General features: G+C 40.0%; 1 protein-coding gene across 2 annotated transcripts in view; it reads left to right on the top strand.

The window, feature by feature from the left end:
* The window catches only part of UXS1 (UDP-glucuronate decarboxylase 1), a 98,364-nt gene that overhangs the window by 37,855 nt on the left and 48,239 nt on the right, over positions 1 to 12,270 (top strand). The gene's annotated exons all lie outside the window — the stretch shown is intronic.

Genomic DNA, 12,270 nt, shown 5'->3' on the forward strand with positions numbered 1-12,270 from the left:
ACTAATCATGTCCCATTGAATTGTCTTGGCACCCTTGTCAAAAATCAGCTGACCATACGTGAAAATATTTTTTCCTAGACTCTCATTTCTGTTCCATTGATCCTGTCTGTCCTTATGCCAGTACCACTGTGTTGGTAAAAGTATTGGTACTGTTACTATAAAGTAAGTTTTGAAATTGGGAAGTGTGATTCCTCCCACTTTGTCTTCTTTTTCTAGATAGTTTTGACTATTTTGGATCCCTTACAGTTCCTGGTGAATTTTAGGATTAGCTCATCAGTTTGTTTAAAGAAGCCACCTGAGATTTCGATACAGACCACATTGGATCTGTGGATGAATTGGGGCAGTATTGTCATCTTAATATTGTCTTCTGATCCTTGAACATGGGGTGTCTTTCTATTTATTTAGGTCTTCATTAATTTTTTTTAACATTCTTTTTGTAGTTTTCAGAGTGTAAGTTTTACAGTTTTGTTAGATTTATTCTAAAGTGTTTATCCTTTTTGATAGCATAAATGGAATTATTTTTTAGTTTCATTCTTGTATTTTGTATTGTAAGTAAATAGAAACACAATAGATTTTTGTATTTTCTTAGACCCTGCAACTTTGCTGAAATCATTGGGTTCTAATAGTTTCAAGTAGATTCCTGAGGATTTTTTATGTACTGTTCAAGATCATGCTGTCTGCAGTTATGGGTGGTTTAACTTCTGCCTTAACAGTATGGATGCTTTCTATTTCATTTCCTTGCCTAATTTTCCTGGCTAGAACCCTAGTACAGTGTTGAATAGAAGTCGGAAGAGCAGACATCCTTGTCTTGTTCCTCATCTTAGGGGAAAGCTTTTAGTCTTACACCGTGAAGTGTGATGTTAGCTGAGAGCTTGTCATAGATGCCTTCTATCAGGTTGACCAGATTCCCTTTTAGCCCTGGTTTGTTCAGTTTGCAACCGATCTTGCATATCTGGGATAAATCTCTTTTGGTTAATGTATAATCCTTTTTTATATACTGGTGGATTTGATTTGCTAGCATTTTGCTGAGGATTTTTATGTCTGTATTTATGAGAGATCTTGGTCTATAATTTTCCTTTCTTATGATGTCTTTTGCCGCTTTTGGTAGGTATCAGGTTAATAATACTGACCTCATAGGATAAGTGGGAAAGTGTTCCCTCCTCTTCTATTTTTTAAGATGAATTTTTGACAATTTGGTATTAATTCTTACTGAAGTGTTTGGTGAAATTCACCACAGAAGTTATCTGGGCTTAAGCTTTTTTTGTTAACTTTTTTAACATTGCTAATTCAATCTCTTGTTATAGATCTATTTAGATTTTCCATTTCTTCTTGAGTTATTTTGGTAGTTTGTATCTTTTTAGAAATTACATTGCTTTAGTTGCCTACCCTAAGTTTTGGTGTGCTGTTTCTTCATTGTCACCCATTTCAGAGTATTTTCTAATTTTCCTCATAACTTATTCTTTGATCCTGTAGTCATCTGCGAGTGTGCTGGTTAATTTCTGCATACTTGTGGATTTCTTGATTTCTTTGTTATTGATCTAATTTCATTCCACTGTAGTCAGAGAACTTACTTTGTATGATTCAATTCCTTTTAAATTGTTGAGGCTTGTTTTATGGCCTAGATGATATGTCTATCCTAGAGAATATTCCATGTACTCTTTTTTTTTTTTTCTTTTTTTGAAGATTTTATTTTTGAGTAATCATTACACCCAGTGTGGGGCTTGAACTCACAACCCTGAGATTAAGAGTCTCATGCTCCACCAACTGAGCCAGCCAGGCACCCCTCATGTACTCTTAAAGGGACTGTGTATTGTGCTGTTGTTGAGTGTTCTATAGATATCTGTTAGGTCTAGCTGGATTACAGTGTTTTTCAAGTCCTTCATTTCCTTGCTAATCTTCTGTATAGTTCTGTCCATTATTGGGAGTGAAGTGTTGATGCCTCCAGCTATTGTTGTTGAAATCTCTAGTTCTTCCTTCAATTCTTTCAACTTCTGCTTTGTATATTTTGGGTCTCTGTTAGGTGTATAAATGTTTATAACTGTTACTTGATGGATTGACCCTTTGTCATTATAAGATGCCCCTCTTTATCTATTAACATTTTTTTGTTTGTTTTGAAATTTATTTTGTCTGATATCATAGCTACTCCAGCTTTCTTATTGTTTCTATGCTATGTGTTATACTTTTTTACATTCAACACATTGAATCATCCAGTCTTCAGTGTGTTCCCTTAAGACTTTATATAGTTGGACCTTGTTTTGTTTTATTTGTTTCCAGTTTGGCAGTTGCTGCCTTTTGGGTGGTTGGCTTAATCCGTTCACACTTAATGTTACTACCGACATAGTTGGCTTTATAACTGCCATTTTATTTTGTGTTTCCCGTATACCTCATATCTTTTTTGTTCCTCCAGGCTTCCATTGTTCTTTTCTTATGCATTAAATAAACCTTTTCTTATGTGACATTTGAATTCCTTTAATTATTTTTTACTGTATTTTAAAAATTCATTTTGTTGCTATTTATTCTAGTGCTTACCATCTACATTTTAACTTAGGATACTCTACTTTAGCTTTATACTGAGTTCCAGTGAGATATAGAAATGCCACTCCTACATAGTTCTGTTACCCAACCCTTCCTGTGATATTTCTATGCATTTTATATATTACTTTAATCCAAGTTACAAACTCCACAATACGTTGTTATAATTATTTTATAATTTTTAAATTTTAAATTTTATATATTTTTTTTAATTTATTTTTTTTTGAAAAGATTTTATTTATTTATTTGACAGAGAGATAGAGAGCACAAGTAGGCAGAGCGGCAGGCAGAGGGAGAGGGGGAAACAGGCTCTCCACTGAGCAGGGAGCCCAATGTGGGGCTCGATCCCAGGACTCTGGGATCATGACCTAAGCTGAAGGCAGCCCCCCAACTGACAGCCACCCAGGCGCCCCTAAATTTTATATCTTTTAAATAAGGTGAGGGAATAAAGGAGAGTAAAGATGTATTTACAGTATTTGTTACATCATCCTTTTCATTAGCCTGTCTAGCTTCCTTCATCTGTTCCTGTGGGTTTGAGTAAACTTTTGATGTCATTGCCCTACAGCAATACAACTCTCATCTACCTCGTCATGCTGTTGTTGTCAAATATGTTTCTATATTTTACAGGGAAAATAATACAGTACTATGCATATTATTTTATACAGTTATTTTGCTGCAGTGGTGATGGTGGTAAAATATACCTTACACAATTTATCATTGTATCATTTAAGTATATAGTTGTGTGGCTTTAAGTATGTTCACATTGTTGTGCTATACAATTTGGTCTTTAAATCAATTAAGAGTAGAAAGGAGAGAGTGTCATTACATTGTCTTTTATAATTACCTCATTACTTTATTTGTTCCTCCCCCTTTTGTTTCCTGTGTGGGAAATGCTGCCTGGCATCATTTACTTTCAGCCTGAAGAACATCTTTTAGTATTTCTTGTATGGCGGGGCTGCTGGCAATGAGTACTCTCATTTTTTGTTTATCATTTTTGTTTTTCAGTTTTAGAAGTGTGGGTTGTATATAAAATTCTTGGCTTGCAGTTTTATTTCTTTTCTCTTCTTTGAATGTGTTACCCCACTGCTTCCTCCACTAGCTGTGATAGAGAATAGGCTGTTAGTCATGTTGGGGGTCCCTTGTACGTGAGGAGTCCTTTTCTTTGTCTGCTGTCTACTTTCCACCAGCTGCTGTCACAGTTGCCAGCTCAGTAGCTTAAAACAACGGAAACGGAAACTCTCCCACTACTGGAAGCTAGAATTCTGATGTCAGGGTGTTGGCAGGGCCGTGCTGTCTGAAGTTTCTAGGAGGAAATCTGTTTCATGCCTTTCTCTTAGCTTCTGGTGTTGCCACTAGTCCTGGATTCCTTGTCTTGAAGACACATCTGTCCAGTCTTTGCGTCCATCATCACATACTGGATTCAGGGTTTACCCGACTCCAGTATGACCAGATTTCAACTGATTACATCTTCAGTCACCCTATTTCCAAATAAGGTCATGTTCTGAGATTCTAAGAAGGATATACATTTTATAGGGCAGTATTTAACCCAGTACAACTGCTTCCAGAATTTTATCTTTGTCTCTGATTTTTAGCATTTCTAGTATGATCTGACTACATGCATCTGTTTGTGTTTGCATTTATCCTGCTTGGATGGAGTTTGGTCAGCTCCTTGAATGTGTAGATTCATGGGTTTCGTGAATCTGGGGAACTTTTCAGCCATTATTTCTTTGAATATTTTTTCTATTCCTCCCTTTCTTCCTTTCTGGTGCTCCCATTATATGCATGTTCTTGTGTTCATTGGTGTCTCATACCAATCTAAGGCGATTCACTTTCTTTTTTCTCTCCGCTCTTCAGGTTGCATGAACTCTCGATTTATCCTCAGGTTTGCTTTCTTCTGCCAGATCCAATCAGTTGTTGACTCTCTGTTGTGGGTTTTTCTATACTTGTCAACCTCCAAATTTCCATTTGTTTCTATGTTGTAGCTGTTCTCTTTTTAGTCTCCGTTTACTTCTTTAAGCATGGTTTCCTCCCATTCTTGTGAACTTGTTTATGCTAGCTGACTTGAGGACTGTTAAATGTGACAACTGGGCCCTGACACAGGCAGTTTTTGTCGCCTGGTGGTTTTCCCTGGGTCCAGGTCGCACATTCCTGGTCCTTTCTGTGTCTCAAAGTCTTTTGTAGAGAACTGGGTATTTTAGGTAGTATATTGTAGCAACTCTGGGTACTATTCTCCCCTTTCTCCAAGCCTTGTTTTATTTTTTCTAGTTTACTTACTTGTTTAATGACTTGGCTGGTCTCTTTCAGTGATGTCTGCTCCCCTGGAGTATGGGACTCTCTGATGGTTGCTGCTCAGAGGCCACAGTCTTGGGGATGGACGCAGTGGAATGGCAGTGACCATCTCTTAGCCTGATTGCCTTGTGTGGCATCACACTAACTGTTAGGCTCCAGTAATTGCTAGTTGAGCAAACTGCTTTAATCAATGCTTTGCATTATAAATTGCTCCTCAGCCTGATTCCGTTAAATTCTGGCCCCTTTGCGGAGGTAGATTTTTAGGCCAGTCTTTGAGGTTTGCCCTGACCCCAAGAGTTTTAGGTGTGTCTTTCCCTGGCTCTCTCTACTAAACTAGCGGTCCTGTGACTAAGCTTGTTCTCATAGAGCTACCAGGCTCTTTTCTGTTGCTCACCACTTAAATCTCCATGGTTTTTGAGATAACCTTTATGCTTGAACTTTCCCCATTTCTCTTTCAAATTAAGTCTATCTCTCTGGGGAGAGCTTTGGAGCTCTTGTGTTTTTATTGACTGCCTCTGCCTCCAGGGGAGAGTCTCTGAGCCACTACTGTGGAGCTGGAGGAGGGAGGGACATTCCTGCTTACAGGCAGGGGGCTGGCAGGACCTGTACCCCTGGTCTTCTTGCCTTGCCTCTCTGGGCATGGAATCCACTCCGTGAGTGAGCCGGGGCAAGGGTGACCACAGTCCCATTAGTCAGTCGCAGCCTGCCGTCCCTGGAGTAGAGCCTCTGCCGCGTGAGGAAGGTCTCTCTTAACCACTTGGCTCACGCCTCAGGAATTGAGCCTGTGCAGCTCAAGCTGGGGGGAATGAGAAATGTGGGTGGCCTGCCTTTCCTGGTGAGATACCCGGAGCGCCATTGTTCTGGCCACACCAGCACCCACTCTGAACCGTGAGGGTGAAGGGTGGAAGGTGGGAGTGGGCCACGGCCCACGTGTCACTGAGGCTCTCTGTTCTTACTGAAGTTTTGTAGATTTTCTTGAATAAATGTTTCTTCATTTGCTGTATACCCTTAGAACAATTTCCAGAGACTTTAAATGGCTAGGCTTTTGAATTCTCACCAGTTACGTTCTTTTGCTGGGGACAGGTCTGTGGAGCACCTCACCTTGCCATTCTGTAAGAAATGTCTTATCTGACTTTGATATGTAAATGGTTGGTACACAAGTGGTTTTTTGTTCTTTTACCTGTTATCTAGGCTGTAGGACTATGTATCCCAAACACCAGAGTAATAGTCTTGAATCAATATTAAACTGTGTACACCCATAATCTCCCTTTTCTTCTGGAAGTTAGAGAAAATCTCTTGCCTTTTTAGTTGGTTTACATAAATCTCACCCTGAGCAGACGCTAACATCTGTTATACTTGTACGCCCATCTTTTGGGATTCTTTCTTTCTTTTTTTTTTTTTAATGTTTTATTTATTTGTCAGAGAAAGAGCACAAGCAGAGAGAGCTGCAGGCAGAGGCAGAGGGAGAAGCAGGCTCCCCGCTGAGCAGGGAGCCCGATGCGGGGCTCGGTCCCAGGACCCCGGGATCATGACCCGAGCCGAAGGCAGATGCTTAACCGACTGAGCCACCCAGGCGCCCCCTTTTGGGGTTATTTCTACCATATCAAAAATGCGTAGGCATTTAAGCATGAATTGAGAAATATATCCGTGTCTTCAGCAGCAGAGAAAAGTTAATTTTCCAGTCTTTCTGCTGCCACATGTCGGAGTGATCAGACTATTGGATGCCCTCCACTAACATATGAACCCTGCACAGTCTTGCAAGGGTTATTATTATATTCACGTGGGATGATCTTCCCGTCGATGCTGAGTATTACCGAATTTATTTCAGTTTTCACATAACCACAATAAATGGGCTGAGTGTCCTTCACTCCTCTGCCGTCTCATAGGTTAAGCCACATTTCAGACTCATCTGGTGCCACGTTGTTGCTAAAACCCAAAGCTTTTCAGTGATTGTGGAAGCCTTGGCACAAAGAAGAAGTTTGTCAGAAAGGCATTCTTCTTGCAGACTTGCTGAGCAGCTTGAGTTTGAATGCTGCCCTTGAACTGGACCAGGTTCGCTGCCTGTGAGCTCCACAAGAGCCGGAAGTACAAGCAGTTGAGATGAGCTCATAACTGCAGAGCCATGCAAAGCTGTGTGGAGTCCATTCAGTTCCACTGGAAGAGGTTGCTTGTCCTTTCATCCTACTCTCTTCTTGGGGGGTTAGCTCCTTGTTATTCACAGGGTATCCCTGGGTTTGGCGATTCATTTTTCCTGGGGGAGCTTGTAAGTGATGAGATTCTGCCAGTTTTGTTTCTGTTTGAAATGCTTGCCTAATGGGCTGAAATTGATTAGGGAGAGACACTGTATAACCACCCAGCTATGTTACATAAATCTTTAAGTATTTTTGATAGGACTTACTCAAGAAAAACAGTTCAAATGCGTTTCAAGCAAGGCTAAGGTGCTTCCAGCAAGTTTATGTCACCACTTAAAACTAGTGAAATGTTGGAGGAAATCGTGTATAATTTAGTACACTGCGTTTCTGCTAGCCCTGAGTAGTCCCTCAGTTATTTTAGGTGTGGAGATAAAGTTAGCATGCGACAGAACATCTTAGTTTAGGAAACATTTGCATATAGATATAGAGTTACATTTAAAAAAGGTTAAATTTCTTTGAAAGGCGATGTAATTTTTCTGACTTATGAACTGTGGGAGGCTTGGGAAAATGCAGTGATATGAAGGCTATTTCAAATAAAATGAATTTTCATTCCTCGAGTTAAACACTAGCAAAGCTAGATTTGGAATTCATGTGTTTTTCCTGAAAATTCTGTTTTTAAGTCATCATTCAGGTATACAGGTGAGATGTAGGTGTGCTGAGGATAAAACATGAACCAGAAAAATCTACAGGTAATGGAGAGAATATGAAATTAGGAGGACTCGAAGCTTATTCTGTCATCACTAGTGATCCTGGGGATCGTGGTCAGAGACTCAGTTCCCCTGGGTGTCCATTTCCTTTATTTATTTATTTATTAAATTTTATTTTATTATGTTGTGTTAGTCACCATACAATACATCATTAGTTTTGGATGTGGTGATCCATGATCCATTGTTTTCATATAACACCCAGTGCTCCATGCAGTACGTGCCCTCCTTAATACCCATCACCGGGCTAACCCATCCCCGACCCCCCTCCCCTCTAGAACCCTCAGTTTGTTTCTCAGAGTCCATAGTCTCTCATGGTTCATCTCTCCCTCCGATTTCCCCCCCTTCATTTTTCCCTTCCTTCTCCTAATGTCCTCCATGCTATTCCTTATGTTCCACAAATAAGTGAAACCATATGATAATTGACTTTCTCTGCTTGACTTCACTTAATATAATCTCCTCCAGTCCCATCCATGTTGATGTAAAAGTTGGGTATTCATCCTTTCTGATGCTGAGTAATAATTCCATTGTATATATGGACCACATCTTCTTTATTCATCTGTTGAAGGGCATCTCGGCTTCTTCCACAGTTTGGCTATTGCAGACATTGCTGCTATGAACATTGGGGTGCATGTGGCCCTTCTTTTCACTATGTCTGTGTCTTCAGGGTAAATACCCAGTAGTGCAATTGCTGGGTCATAGGGTAGCTGTCTTTTTAATTTTTTGAGGCACCTCCACACTATGTTCCAAAGTGGCTGTACCAACTTGCATTCCCACCAACAGTGTAAGAGGGTTCCCCTTTCTCCACAACCTCTCCAACATTTGTTGTTTCTTGCCTTGTCAGTTTTTGCCATTCTAACTGGTATAAGGTGGTATCTCAGTGTGGTTTTGATTTGAATTTCCCTGATGGCTAATGATGATGAACGGTTTTTCATGTGTCTGTTAGCCATTTGTATGTCTTCTTCGGAGAAGTGTCTGTTCATGTCTTCTGCCCATTTTTTGACTTGAGGATTATTTGTTTTTTGGGTGTGGAGTTTGAGAAGTTCTTTATAGATCTTGGATACCAGCCCTTTATCTGTAGTGTCATTTGCAAATATCTTCTCCCATTCTGTGACTTGCCTCTTTGTTTTGTTGACTGTTTCCTTTGCTGTGCAGAAGCTTTTTATCTTGATGAAGTCCCAAAAGTTCATTTTTGCTTTTGTTTCACTAGCCTTTGGAGATGAATCTTGAAAGAAGTTGCTGTGGCCGATGTCAAAGAGGCTACTGCCTATGTTCTTCTCTAGAATTTTGATGGATTCCTGTCTCACATTGAGGTCTTTCATCCATTTTGAGTGTATCTTTGTGTGTGGTGTTAGAGAATGGTCGAGTTTCATTCTTCGTATATAGCTGTCCAATTTTCCCACCATTTATTGAAGAGACTGTCTTTTCTCCATTGCATATTTTTTCCTGCCTTGTCGAAGATGATTTGACCATAGAGTTGAGGGTCCATATCTGGGCTCTCTATTCTGTTCCATTGGTCGGTATGTCTGTTTTTGTGCCAGTACCATGCTGTCTTGGTGATTACTGCTTTGTAATATAGCTTGAAGTCGGGCAACGTGATGCCCCCAGCTTTGTTTTTCTTTTTCAACATCTCCTTGGCGATTTGTGTTCTTTTCTGATTCCATACAAATTTTAGGATTGTTTGTTCCAGCACTTTGAAAAATGTCATTGGAATTTTGATCGGGATGGCATTGAAGGTATAGATTGCTCTGGGTAGCATAGACATTTTAACAATGTTTATTCTTCTGATCCATGAGCATGGTATGTTTTTCCATCTTTCTGTGTCTTCTTCAATTTCTTTCATGAGTATTCTGTAGTTCCTAGAGTATAGATCCTTTACCTCTTTGGTTAGATTTATTCCAAGGTATCTTATGGTTTTCGGTGCTATTGTGAATGGAATCGTTTCTCTAATTTCTCTTTCTACAGTTGCATTGTTAGTGTATAAGAAAGCAGCTGATTTCTGTGCATTGATTTTGTATCCTGCTACATTACTGAATTGCTGTATGAGTTCTAGGAATTTGGGGGTGGAGTCTTTTGGATTTTCCACATAAAGTATCATGTCATCTACGAAGAGAGAGAGTTTGACTTCTTATTTGCCAATTTGAATACCTTTTATTTATTTTTGTTGTCTGATTGCTGTTGCTAGAACTGTGTTGAACAATAGTGATGAGAGTGGGCATCCTTGACGTGTTCCTGATCTTAAGGGAAAGGCTCTCAGCTTTTCCCCATTGAGGATGATATTCACTGTGGGTTTTTCATAGATGGATTTTGTGAACTTGAGGAATGTTCTCTCTATCCCTATACTCTGAAGAGTTTTAATCAGGAAAGGATGTTGTATTTTGTCAAATGCTTTTTCTGCATCAATTGAGAGGACCATATGGTTCTTCTCTCTCCTCTTATTGTGTTCTGTCACATTGATTGATTTGCGAATGTTGAACCACCCTTGCATCCCGGGGATAAATCCCACTTGTTCGTGGTGGATGATCCTTTTAATGTATTGTTGGAGCCTGTTAGCTAGGATTTTGTTGAGAATTTTGGAATCCATATTCATCAGGGATATCGGTCTGAAATTCTCCTTTTTGATGGGGTCTTTGCCTGGTTTGGGGATTAAAGTAATGCTGGCCTCATAGAATGAATCTGGAAGGTTTCCTTCTGTTTCTATTTTTTGAAACAGCTTCAGTAGAATAGGTATTATTTCTTCTTTGAATGTTTGGTAGAATTCCCCAGGGAATCCATCAGGCCCTGGACTCTTGTTTTTTTGGGAGGTTTTTGATCACTGCTTCAATCTCGTTACTGGTTATTGGCCTATTCAGCTTGTCAATTTCTTCCTGTTTCAGTCTTGGGAGTTTATAGGTTTCCAGGAAGGCGGCATCCATTTCATCCAGGTTGCTCAATTTATTGGCATATAGTTGTTGATAATAATTTCTAATAATTGTTTCTATTTCCTTGGTGTTAGTCGTGATCTCTCCCCTTTCATTCATAATTTTATTAATTTGGGTCCTTTCTCTTTTCTTTTGGATAAGTCTGGCCAGTGGTTTATCGATCTTATTAATTCTTTCAAAGAACCAGCTTCTAGTTTCATTGATCTGATCTACTGTGTTTCTGGTTTCTAATTCATTGATCTCTGCTCTAATCTTAATTATTTCTCTTCTAATGTGTGGCTCAGGCATCATTTTTGCTTTTTCTCTAGTTCTTTAAGGTATAAAGTTAGTTGGTGAATTCGGGACTTTTCTGTTTTTTTGAGTGAGGCTTGGATGGCTATGTATTTCCCCTTTAGGATTGCCTTTGCAGTATCCCATAGGTTTTGGACCAATGTGTTTTCGTTCTCATTGGTTTCCGTGAATTGTTTAAGTTCTTCTTTGAGTTCCTGGTTGACCCAAACATTGTTGAGCAGAGTGGTCTTTAGCTTCCAAGTGTTTGAATTTCTGCCAAATTTTTTCTTGTGATTGAGTTCCAGTTTTAAAGGGTCTGAGAATATGCAGGGAATAATCTCAATCTTTTGGTATCAGTTGAGACCTGATTTGTGACCCAGTATGTGGTCTATTCTGGAGAAAGTTCCATGTGCGCTCAAGAAGAATGCGTATTCTGGAATGTTCTGTATATATCTGTGAGGTCTATGGGTGTCTGTTCCCTATCTGCGAAGCAGAGATGATTTAGGAAATGGTGCTCTCCGTAAAGAATGAATGCAGCTGATCGAAAGCTGTGGAGCGTCAGGACTTTTCAGCCATCCACTTTCTCACCCATGATACAGCTGACCCTTGAACAACTCAGGGGTGAGAGGCATTGACCCCCCCCACCCTCTACCCTCCACGTGCTGCCGAGAATCCGTGTGTGACTGTTGCCTCCTTTTGCTTGCTGTTGACTGGCAGCCTTACCATAACACGAACAGTCGATTCACACATACTCTGTGTGTTTCGTGTATTACATATTTTGTTCTTACAAGAAAATAAACTGGGGGAAAGAAAATGTTATTAAGAACATCGTAAGGAAGAGAAAATACAGTCACAGTCCTGTCCCGTGTTTATCGGACAAAAATCTGCATGAGAGTGGAGCTGTGCAGATCACAGCTGTGTTGTTCATGGCTGAGCTGTGTGTGTATTTTCATCAGAGCATATGTAAATGTCTGGGTGGTGTTGATGTGGTTCTTCTGTGGCTGGCATGACCCCTCCCCGCTCCCCAAATCGACGACCTTCACCCCGGGCTGCTTTGTTCTCATCCGTGGTAAACATCTGAATTATGTGTCAGATTTTATCGCACTTCGTGGCAAACAAAATGTTTTAAAACCATATGCCTGAGGGTTTATGTGTTTTGTTTTGTTTTGGTAAAAGAATTGGTGTTTCCTTCCTAGTGTTAATTCTTTCAGTTCGGAACAGGAGGGTGAGGTGAGTGCAAGTTTTGACTGCAGAGAAGGCAGAGCGGAGAACAGAACAGGACGGAAAAAGTGGTTGCCCATTGCTAGTCCGCTTTCTGAGTGTTCTTTTCACTCCTTCCTCCCCAACACTCAGTATGCTTTA

Source organism: Halichoerus grypus, chromosome 10, assembly GCF_964656455.1.
Source record: "Halichoerus grypus chromosome 10, mHalGry1.hap1.1, whole genome shotgun sequence".
Classification (NCBI taxonomy): Eukaryota; Metazoa; Chordata; class Mammalia; order Carnivora; family Phocidae; genus Halichoerus; species Halichoerus grypus.